The following is an 11249-nucleotide window of genomic DNA, read 5'->3' on the forward strand; positions in this document are numbered from 1 at the left end:
CATATAGTCCACCTTCGAGGAGAGTCCAAAATAGCTCTCTGAAAGAGTTCCTGCATCTTATAGTTGTCACTGCCTTATGTGTCCTCCATTCCTGATATTTGCACACTTGAATGCCAGCCCTTCTGGTCGTGTGTGTATTTAGTAGTATGTCAATATGGATACATTTTGAAGTTCTCTTGGACTGATGAGTTCGAGTAACGTTCCCTGTTTTTTGATGTGCTCTGTTTTGTGAGGTGCGGATCATGTTTCTTGTGTAGTATACTGGACGACAGTCTGAAGGTCATGTAAACATCATCCCCCGTGTTTTCCTAGAAATGTCTTCGCCTTACCATTTTTATGTACGTGTGCATGATTCCTGGATTTGTTCTTTGTCCAATGATTCTGGAATTCTTTTGTGTGTGGAATGTGAAGGAGACCCATGGTTTCTTTTAATGGGGCTGAAAGTTCAGTTGTGCTGAGACCATGAATTGAAGAGACCAGTCTTTTCCCCACACACGTGCCGTGCAGACTTTTTTGTAAGGCAGGTGAACTTCCACGAGGGGCTCTCCTTCCGATGTCTCCCTTCTGGGTCCTCTATTCTGGGCACAGAACAGGCACCTAGGGCCAACTTCCTCTCCTGTAGTATCCTTTGTGTGTCAAGGCCGGCCTTCAACTTTCAAGTAGGCTTGGTAGCTCGGCAATCGACAGATAGAGATTTAAACATTTGCAAGATCTCATAGTTGTGAGCAACTGCATGGTGTCGTGAACCCCTCATGTTGGATCTTCGAGTTTTTAACCATTGCTCTGTTTGAGCAGGATGGAAGAAGGTGGGTAAAATGGAAGAGAAACAGAGGACTGAAAAAAGAGCATGTCGACAGAGTACAAAACGCAGCCTTATGTTTCAAGGACCTCCATGTCATTTGTGAACCCCAAGCCATTTGGCAAGCCTTGGCTCCAACCGAGATGCACATTGAGGATGGTATAAGTCTGGGATGTGTCGTCGTACAGCCTGCGCTCAGTCATCTATTCCATCCTTCATTTCACCAGTATTTATTGAATGACCATTATGTGGCAAAATTGGCATGTAGTGGCAAACGAGAAAACCTGGAAATGTTTCGCAGAATCAGTGACAGGAACCTGAGGAGCAGAGCATTGCAATTAGGAGCAAATGGTGAGATGCTGAGAAGGATTCCCGCCCTAGTTTCATCCACAGTAATGTTGTCATTTTACCATTTCTTGTTTTCCAAAGGCACCTAAAACAGGAGGTTTTCGTCCAGTGAGCTATGTGGAGGGTACCTGATTGGGGACAGCTTGGCGTTTTCCTCCAGAGTAAGCAGGTTGCACATTACTTCACATGTTCATGTGGCACATAGGTTTATCTCCAAGTGAGATTTCCAGTTGGTTGTGTCTTCCTGGCAATATGTCATTTGGTTTCACGTGCTTTCTTTCAAAAAACCGGAAGAGAGAACAGGACAAGTACAATACTTTTCCCGTTGATACTAATTCTTTTATCTGTATATGAATTACTGAATCCTCCTCCCATGTGTAAGGTGATTTTATTACCACTTTTATTGACGTGGGGTACCACAAACACACATTGCGTATGTTAAAATTAGCCGATGAGGCGTTCTTCTCTCGAAGGGATCATTGATTTAGTTTTTAGTTAAGAAGTCTTTTTCTACCTCAAGGTCAAAGAGATATTCGTGTGTATTTTCTTCTATGAGTGTTAATGTTGTTGAGTATATTTTATTTCTGTAGTCCACTAGATTTGCACATCGGTCGTGTATGTGGGATCCAGTTTCCTCACTTTCCAGCTGCATGTATCCAACCTTGTCTGTGAATGCGGACACATATTTATACCTATATGTATAGATCGATGGATTCTTTCATTCACGACATCATTTCAAATTGTCTTATTTTTCCTCCATGAATTTTATCAGAGGCTTATTGGTGTAAGGAAAGAGATTTTAGAAAGTACTAACTTTTCCTCTGCTGATTTCCTTCATTTTGTATGTTCATTTTCCGAATTTACATTGTCACCTATGTCTTTCCTTCTTCCATTTTGGCATTTACCTCTTCTTTCTGTGACATCTGAAGATGAATATGACATTCATTCCGTTTCCATTTGATTTCTCCCTCGTGTAGAGATCGAGCATTTGACGTTTTTCTTACTCCATCGTTTTGAGGAGATCCTGCGTGTTTTGACGGGGATTGCGTTCACTGCAATTAATTTTCTGAGATCTTTCAATTGCAGTGATAAAGTTTTGAGATCGATACTCCAAGTCTGTACCTTTCTTCTCAGCTCCATTCATTCCAATACGTATGGTGTCTCCTTTTCATACTGAACATTCCCCTACTTTCCTGTTAATAATTTCTGTACGTCTTCAAGAAAGGAAGAAAGGGGTCAATAGTATCATGTTCTTGTAACGCCCAAGAAAATTGTGGTGGGAAAATTGGGTGGCCATCAAATCACTTCCCCTCATTCATGAAATTAAGGTTTGAGAAGCCGAGAAGTTTTGGCTTTCCTCAAGGGAAAACCCTACCATAGACACGAATGCAGATTTCTATGGTTTTTCAGATTTCACCTTCAATGCTTCCATAGAATTACTTCGCGAGGTGACCAGGTTAGTGAGTGCTTGCAATCCATGGGGAACACACTCCAACAGCCTGACTGAGCTATGAGAAGATACTGAGGTAGCCAATGCAAGGACCGTGGATGTTCCTAAAGAGCCTTAGAATGCTCAATGTTGTAAATATTGTCAACTCTGGAATTTCTTCACCTGTGTTTGAGAATTTTCTGCACGTTCCATTGAGAAGGACCAAGCCTTCTTTTCCTTTAAGTTTCGACTGTCCCACACAATTTTCAAATCAGTTCGATGTGGGCATATTACGTTTCGTGTCGTAGGCGGAATAATGGCCTGTCCAAGATGTGCATGTCCTAATCTCCTGTGAGTAGGTTATAGTAGAGGGCTGTAGACAAAGAGCTGATGCAATTTGATGAAGGATCTTAGGAGGGGCGGTGTCTCCTGGACTATCTGTGTGGGCCCAATTTTATGAGAGGGGCCTTGGAAGGAAGAGAGGGTGATTTGTGAGGGAATGATAGGGTGGAAGCCGGGGTGAGAAGGATGCAGGGTGATGAGGCAAGGGATGGGAGCAGGCTCCAGAAACTGGAAAAGGCAGAGGCTTGGATTGATTTTCTTCTACCCCCAGAAGGAATGCATTCCCACCCACACTTTGCTTTTAGCCCCACAGACCCATGTTGGACCTATGACAGCCAGAAGTGTAAGATTCTAAAGTTGGGCTGCTTAAGACACCAAGTTCCTGGCCATTTGTTACAGCAGCAAAAGGAAAGTCATCCTTCCGTCCAAGTCTTCTGTGCCTGAACTCGACATTGATGTGAGTAGTTGTTAGGACTCTCGTAAGACTCCCTCATGCTTCTTGAGTTAAACTAGGAGTGCTATCGCAGAGCTTGGAATTGAAGTGCAGGCTTCCTCTTGTTCTAGAATACATAATCCCAACCGGACATGCTATTTCTAGAATGTGTAGAGGGGAGATTTTCAAAGAGCAATTCTCTTGATGAAAACTCCTGAGCATTCTTTCCCGGGTAAAGCATGGGCAAAACCAGACCGGATACCTGGAGTGCAGCCAGGTATGTTCGACTGTATTGGGACGTCCTCAGCATTCTTATGTTAGCCATTGCTTTTGATTGAACTAAAATGAAAGGAAGAATTTGCCTGCTCCGCTCAGGGATGAAGACCGTGGAAAAGGAAGTCAATCACACAGGAGCTGGTAGTGACAGATCGTCATCGCGAGTACAGAAACAGACCGCTTCAATGACATCCCAATCATTTCCCCAGTGCTCCCTGAAACAGCCTTTTCTTTGAAGCCAGGCAAAGGTAGCATTATCCATGCAATTTGAGGCAAGTGATTTTTCTTCGTTCAAGGCTGATTTACTCAGCTCTGATAATGGGGGCAGGAATGTGCCCCTTTAGGGGATTCATGGTCATGGTAGAGAGAGTGGAGTTGACGACTGTGGCTGGACACATAGCACGCACCAGGCCCTCGGCAAATGTTTGCATACCGCCCATCCCTTCCTCTCATCCAACACTTTAGTTACAAGGCAATGAATTTCTGGCTCGTACTTCTGGAAGTTCACACATCTCTGGCCCATTGAGCAGTGAACTCACCAGAAGCACCGTTCCATCTCTCATTAAGATGGTGGCCATAGGGGAAACCTCTTCATTTTTGCCCAGAGCTGAAAGGACCCTTGTCCTGCTGAGCATGCCTTGGTTATTCTCTTTATCAGTTCGTTTTCCTTCCGAGGACCCAGGTTCCATTTGGGAGCCAACCTAATGCCCATCTGGACTTTGAGGAGTGCGTTTTTCCTTTTCCTAGTTGACTCCCATCTACTTTCCTCTTTTTCCTGAAAACTCTGAGTTTGATTTTATTTTCCGCTGAATTGTCTTCATCTCATAGAACACAGAAATTTGTTTTATGTTCTTTTGGGGCCCAAAGATTCTGAACGGATCACAGGGAATATGCTCGTTGCATGGGTACCTTAATTCTCAGGACCGTGTACTGATTTATCTTCTATTCATAGAACGTTCATGTCAGGAAACCAAATGCGCTCAGCGCTCAGGAGGTCAGGAATCAAGGCCCGAGCTTGGCTGCCGCTAGGGTGATTGCTCATTCCAAAGTCTCTTCAGATGAATGCAGTGACAACAGGGTGCCAGTTCCATGACATCCAAAGAGAGGTTGCGCAAGGCAAGGGCAGGGCCAGGTACACCAATGATGTTCCTCTTACTCCTTCATGACGGATTGTACCAGTGTCCTTCCAGAAGGTGGAGAAGGTGAAATGCTCCCTTCACTGATGTGAATGCTGAAAGGTAGTGTCTATTGGTCACAGTGCGGGGAGGAGTATTTAGGAAGAGCTCGTAGACAGAAAAGTGTTAGTAGATGAAAGCTATAACGACTCCTAACGTTAGAGAAGCTACTCCAAATGTCCATCTTTCCTGTGACAAATCGACAGTGCATATCGACTTGAAGAGACCTGAAAAATACGAACAAAACGAGGAAAACGAGAAAGACAAAGAAGAAAGCAAGTGCCCTTTCCTTGGAATCAAAGGAACCAAGCACAGATCTGCTTCTTTTGATGAATAGCTGCATGGCAAATCTTTTTCCCATCATCAAAATGGGAGTGCTGTCCTTGGCTGTGCAAAACAGGAAGGGCCATTGTGAGATTTGAATGAGATAAAAAACGTAAAACATAACTCCAAATTGAGGCAAAGAAGAGAACTGCTAGAAACTAACCAACCAACCCACCGACTCACCAACCAAACGACCACACCACCAAACACCCAACCCACCATCCAACCCACCAACCAATCCACCAACCCACCAATCCACCCACCAACCCACCAAACAGCCAACTCACCCACCCACCCACTCACCCACAAACCAACCAAGCGAAACAAACAACAAAATGGAAACGACATAGGATTGCAGGAGAACACCAATTTTATTAGAAAAGTTGAGCTAGGAAGATAGTTCCAGTGAACATGACAGAGTTAAGTAACTTGGCAGAAGTTTTGAAATGCTATGCTTGCATCTAAGAAGATGCTCAGTATTGATCGTGACAGAGTGATCCACAGCCAGTCGGAAGAGATTTTCCGCTTTTAACGTTCCATAGAGGCAAAAGCTGACGATCACTTTCCCGATGTTGAGACCAGGAAAGCATGTCAATGTGCTGGAGATGAGCAGTCCCTGGCTCACTGAGCAAGAGGAAATGAGGAAGTGAAAGGTGGAAGGATTGTCACGTGCGTCCCTTCTGAAGAATCACAAGCATTGCAAGAAGAAGGGGAGGAGAATGGTCGGTGTGAGCACGGTGATTGTCGGCAGAGCTCAGGGAGCAAGTTACTGGCAGGAACAGGAAGTTGGACAAAAGGGTTGAGGAAAGAGGCCTGCGGTGGGTGTTAGGTGTGCAGCAGGTGGATCAGCAGCAGCAAGATGGGCAGCAGCAGCAAGGGTGGCAGCAGCCGCACCCACAGCCACCATGGTGGCAGCAGGGTGAGCAGCCGCAGCCACAGCCGCAGCCACAGCCGCTGCCACAGCCGCAGCCACAGCAAGGACTGCAGCAACAGCAGTGGCGGCAACAGCAGTTCCTGCAGCAGGAGTTGTGACAGCAGTGATGGCAGCAGCAGTTGCGGCAGCAGCAAGGTTGGCAGCAGCCGCACCCACAGCAGGTGGGCTGGCAGCAAGGGGAGCAGCAGCAGGTCATGGTGTCAGGTGTGGAGGGTGGGCTTCTGTTCAGGAGTGTGATTCCCAGATGGTGAGGACTCCCTCTCTTCTGGGGCTTTTATACACTGGACCCCCCTCCCCACCCATGTAGGGACCAATGAGCAGGACTTTTCCTTCTTGGAATTTGTTGACCGTGGTCCCTAGGGAAATGGCCCAGGGAAAATGTGGGTCTCTAAATATGAGAAGTCCTTGGAAAGATTTGTAGACATCCTGAGCAGCGTGGTGTTTGCTGTGCTCATCCTCTGGTCAGGTGATAGGTCCTGTTTCCTGGGGAGTGTCAGAGCAGTCGTCTTTGCCAGCTTGGTTCTTTGGCTGTAGGGAGAGTGGGAAGTGTCCCACGGGAGGGGCATGATGCTGATATGCTCACAGCAACCATGTGGAATCCATAGCTGGGTCTCAATGTGCTCGCTCTGAAGAGCCTGATCATTGAGGTGTACAATAACTGCTGCGTTCACCAGCAGCCACCATGGCACAGTTCATCCCAGTTGGAGCAAGGGGTGCAGGAGCCGAGGGTGGTGAGCATGATCATTTTCACCAACAAATCATCGCCAAAAGCAGGACGATAGAGGAAGAGGCAAGACACCGGGATTCCAAAAACACCCACCTCTTTTAAGTCCGTAACCCTGTTGAGCAGCAGGATCAGTAACGTGTGGTGGGACGCCCAACCGGCACATTATTTGTGTCCATAAAAGGAGCAAATTATATGCCACGTGATGACACCTCAGGTACCTTCATCCAAACTGAAGTTGACATATGATCGGAGTTGAAAGAGCCGTGTACACCATTAATGTATGGCTTGACTGATTACGACACGAGGAAGAGTCCATTCATCATTCGTGTCAGGAAATAGAGCTCAATGCGTAGGCAAGTGGCTCCCCTCATGATTCTCCTTAGCGCTATCCTTCTCTTCCTGCTTAAGGGATCTAGGTGTTCTGATACGGAAGGTAGCGGAATTTTGAATTTTATACAAATGCGATTTTATGGCATGTATATATTTGTTTGTCTTCTTTGGCTCCAAATGATGTGTGTGAGATTTATTGACCTTCGTGCCTGTAGCCGTCATTTGTTCACTTCCTGTGGTCTCGGGTATATCCTTGCAGGAAGGGACAACGATGTATTGATGCCTGCTATGCTTGATGGTTATTTGTCCCTCGTTAGGGTCTTCTGGGAATAATGCTCCCGGGAGTATTGCAGTCTACAATTGTTCTTCGGGTGCATGCATTTCTGTGGGATATTTTCTTGGAGTGACATTTTGGCATTTTGAATTGTGCATATAGTCCACCTTCGAGGAGAGTCCAAAATAGCTCTCTGAAAGAGTTCCTGCATCTTATAGTTGTCACTGCCTTATGTGTCCTCCATTCCTGATATTTGCACACTTGAATGCCAGCCCTTCTGGTCGTGTGTGTATTTAGTAGTATGTCAATATGGATACATTTTGAAGTTCTCTTGGACTGATGAGTTCGAGTAACGTTCCCTGTTTTTTGATGTGCTCTGTTTTGTGAGGTGCGGATCATGTTTCTTGTGTAGTATACTGGACGACAGTCTGAAGGTCATGTAAACATCATCCCCCGTGTTTTCCTAGAAATGTCTTCGCCTTACCATTTTTATGTACGTGTGCATGATTCCTGGATTTGTTCTTTGTCCAATGATTCTGGAATTCTTTTGTGTGTGGAATGTGAAGGAGACCCATGGTTTCTTTTAATGGGGCTGAAAGTTCAGTTGTGCTGAGACCATGAATTGAAGAGACCAGTCTTTTCCCCACACACGTGCCGTGCAGACTTTTTTGTAAGGCAGGTGAACTTCCACGAGGGGCTCTCCTTCCGATGTCTCCCTTCTGGGTCCTCTATTCTGGGCACAGAACAGGCACCTAGGGCCAACTTCCTCTCCTGTAGTATCCTTTGTGTGTCAAGGCCGGCCTTCAACTTTCAAGTAGGCTTGGTAGCTCGGCAATCGACAGATAGAGATTTAAACATTTGCAAGATCTCATAGTTGTGAGCAACTGCATGGTGTCGTGAACCCCTCATGTTGGATCTTCGAGTTTTTAACCATTGTTCTGTTTGAGCAGGATGGAAGAAGGTGGGTAAAATGGAAGAGAAACAGAGGACTGAAAAAAGAGCATGTCGACAGAGTACAAAACGCAGCCTTATGTTTCAAGGACCTCCATGTCATTTGTGAACCCCAAGCCATTTGGCAAGCCTTGGCTCCAACCGAGATGCACATTGAGGATGGTATAAGTCTGGGATGTGTCGTCGTACAGCCTGCGCTCAGTCATCTATTCCATCCTTCATTTCACCAGTATTTATTGAATGACCATTATGTGGCAAAATTGGCATGTAGTGGCAAACGAGAAAACCTGGAAATGTTTCGCAGAATCAGTGACAGGAACCTGAGGAGCAGAGCATTGCAATTAGGAGCAAATGGTGAGATGCTGAGAAGGATTCCCGCCCTAGTTTCATCCACAGTAATGTTGTCATTTTACCATTTCTTGTTTTCCAAAGGCACCTAAAACAGGAGGTTTTCGTCCAGTGAGCTATGTGGAGGGTACCTGATTGGGGACAGCTTGGCGTTTTCCTCCAGAGTAAGCAGGTTGCACATTACTTCACATGTTCATGTGGCACATAGGTTTATCTCCAAGTGAGATTTCCAGTTGGTTGTGTCTTCCTGGCAATATGTCATTTGGTTTCACGTGCTTTCTTTCAAAAAACCGGAAGAGAGAACAGGACATGTACAATACTTTTCCCGTTGATACTAATTCTTTTATCTGTATATGAATTACTGAATCCTCCTCCCATGTGTAAGGTGATTTTATTACCACTTTTATTGACGTGGGGTACCACAAACACACATTGCGTATGTTAAAATTAGCCGATGAGGCGTTCTTCTCTCGAAGGGATCATTGATTTAGTTTTTAGTTAAGAAGTCTTTTTCTACCTCAAGGTCAAAGAGATATTCGTGTGTATTTTCTTCTATGAGTGTTAATGTTGTTGAGTATATTTTATTTCTGTAGTCCACTAGATTTGCACATCGGTCGTGTATGTGGGATCCAGTTTCCTCACTTTCCAGCTGCATGTATCCAACCTTGTCTGTGAATGCGGACACATATTTATACCTATATGTATAGATCGATGGATTCTTTCATTCACGACATCATTTCAAATTGTCTTATTTTTCCTCCATGAATTTTATCAGAGGCTTATTGGTGTAAGGAAAGAGATTTTAGAAAGTACTAACTTTTCCTCTGCTGATTTCCTTCATTTTGTATGTTCATTTTCCGAATTTACATTGTCACCTATGTCTTTCCTTCTTCCATTTTGGCATTTACCTCTTCTTTCTGTGACATCTGAAGATGAATATGACATTCATTCCGTTTCCATTTGATTTCTCCCTCGTGTAGAGATCGAGCATTTGACGTTTTTCTTACTCCATCGTTTTGAGGAGATCCTGCGTGTTTTGACGGGGATTGCGTTCACTGCAATTAATTTTCTGAGATCTTTCAATTGCAGTGATAAAGTTTTGAGATCGATACTCCAAGTCTGTACCTTTCTTCTCAGCTCCATTCATTCCAATACGTATGGTGTCTCCTTTTCATACTGAACATTCCCCTACTTTCCTGTTAATAATTTCTGTACGTCTTCAAGAAAGGAAGAAAGGGGTCAATAGTATCATGTTCTTGTAACGCCCAAGAAAATTGTGGTGGGAAAATTGGGTGGCCATCAAATCACTTCCCCTCATTCATGAAATTAAGGTTTGAGAAGCCGAGAAGTTTTGGCTTTCCTCAAAGGAAAACCCTACCATAGACACGAATGCAGATTTCTATGGTTTTTCAGATTTCACCTTCAATGCTTCCATAGAATTACTTCGCGAGGTGTCCAGGTTAGTGAGTGCTTGCAATCCATGTGGAACATACTCCAACAGCCTGACTGAGCTATGAGAAGATACTGAGGTAGCCAGTGCAAGGACCGTGGATGTTCCTAAAGAGCCTTAGAATGCTCAATGTTGTAAATATTGTCAACTCTGGAATTTCTTCACCTGAGTTTGAGAATTTTCTGCACGTTCCATTGAGAAGGACCAAGCCTTCTTTTCCTTTAAGTTTCGACTGTCCCACACAATTTTCAAATCAGTTCGATGTGGGCATATTACGTTTCGTGTCGTAGGCGGAATAATGGCCTGTCCAAGATGTGCATGTCCTAATCTCCTGTGAGTAGGTTATAGTAGAGGGCTGTAGACAAAGAGCCGATGCAATTTGATGAAGGATCTTAGGAGGGGCGGTGTCTCCTGGACTATCTGTGTGGGCCCAATTTTATGAGAGGGGCCTTGGAAGGAAGAGAGGGTGATTTGTGAGGGAATGATAGGGTGGAAGCCGGGGTGAGAAGGATGCAGGGTGATGAGGCAAGGGATGGGAGCAGGCTCCAGAAACTGGAAAAGGCAGAGGCTTGGATTGATTTTCTTCTACCCCCAGAAGGAATGCATTCCCACCCACACTTTGCTTTTAGCCCCACAGACCCATGTTGGACCTATGACAGCCAGAAGTGTAAGATTCTAAAGTTGGGCTGCTTAAGACACCAAGTTCCTGGCCATTTGTTACAGCAGCAAAAGGAAAGTCATCCTTCCGTCCAAGTCTTCTGTGCCTGAACTCGACATTGATGTGAGTAGTTGTTAGGACTCTTGTAAGACTCCCTCATGCTTCTTGAGTTAAACTATGAGTGCTATTGCAGAGCTTGGACTTGAAGTGCAGGCTTCCTCTTGTTCTAGAATACATAATCCCAACCGGACATGCTATTTCTAGAATGTGTAGAGGGGAGATTTTCAAAGAGCAATTCTCTTGATGAAAACTCCTGAGCATTCTTTCCCGGGTAAAGCATGGGCAAAACCAGACCGGATACCTGGAGTGCAGCCAGGTATGTTCGACTGTATTGGGACGTCCTCAGCATTCTTATGTTAGCCATTGCTTTTGATTGAACTAAAATGAAAGG

This window comes from Cynocephalus volans, chromosome 10 (genome assembly GCF_027409185.1).
Source record: "Cynocephalus volans isolate mCynVol1 chromosome 10, mCynVol1.pri, whole genome shotgun sequence".
Taxonomy (NCBI): domain Eukaryota; kingdom Metazoa; phylum Chordata; class Mammalia; order Dermoptera; family Cynocephalidae; genus Cynocephalus; species Cynocephalus volans.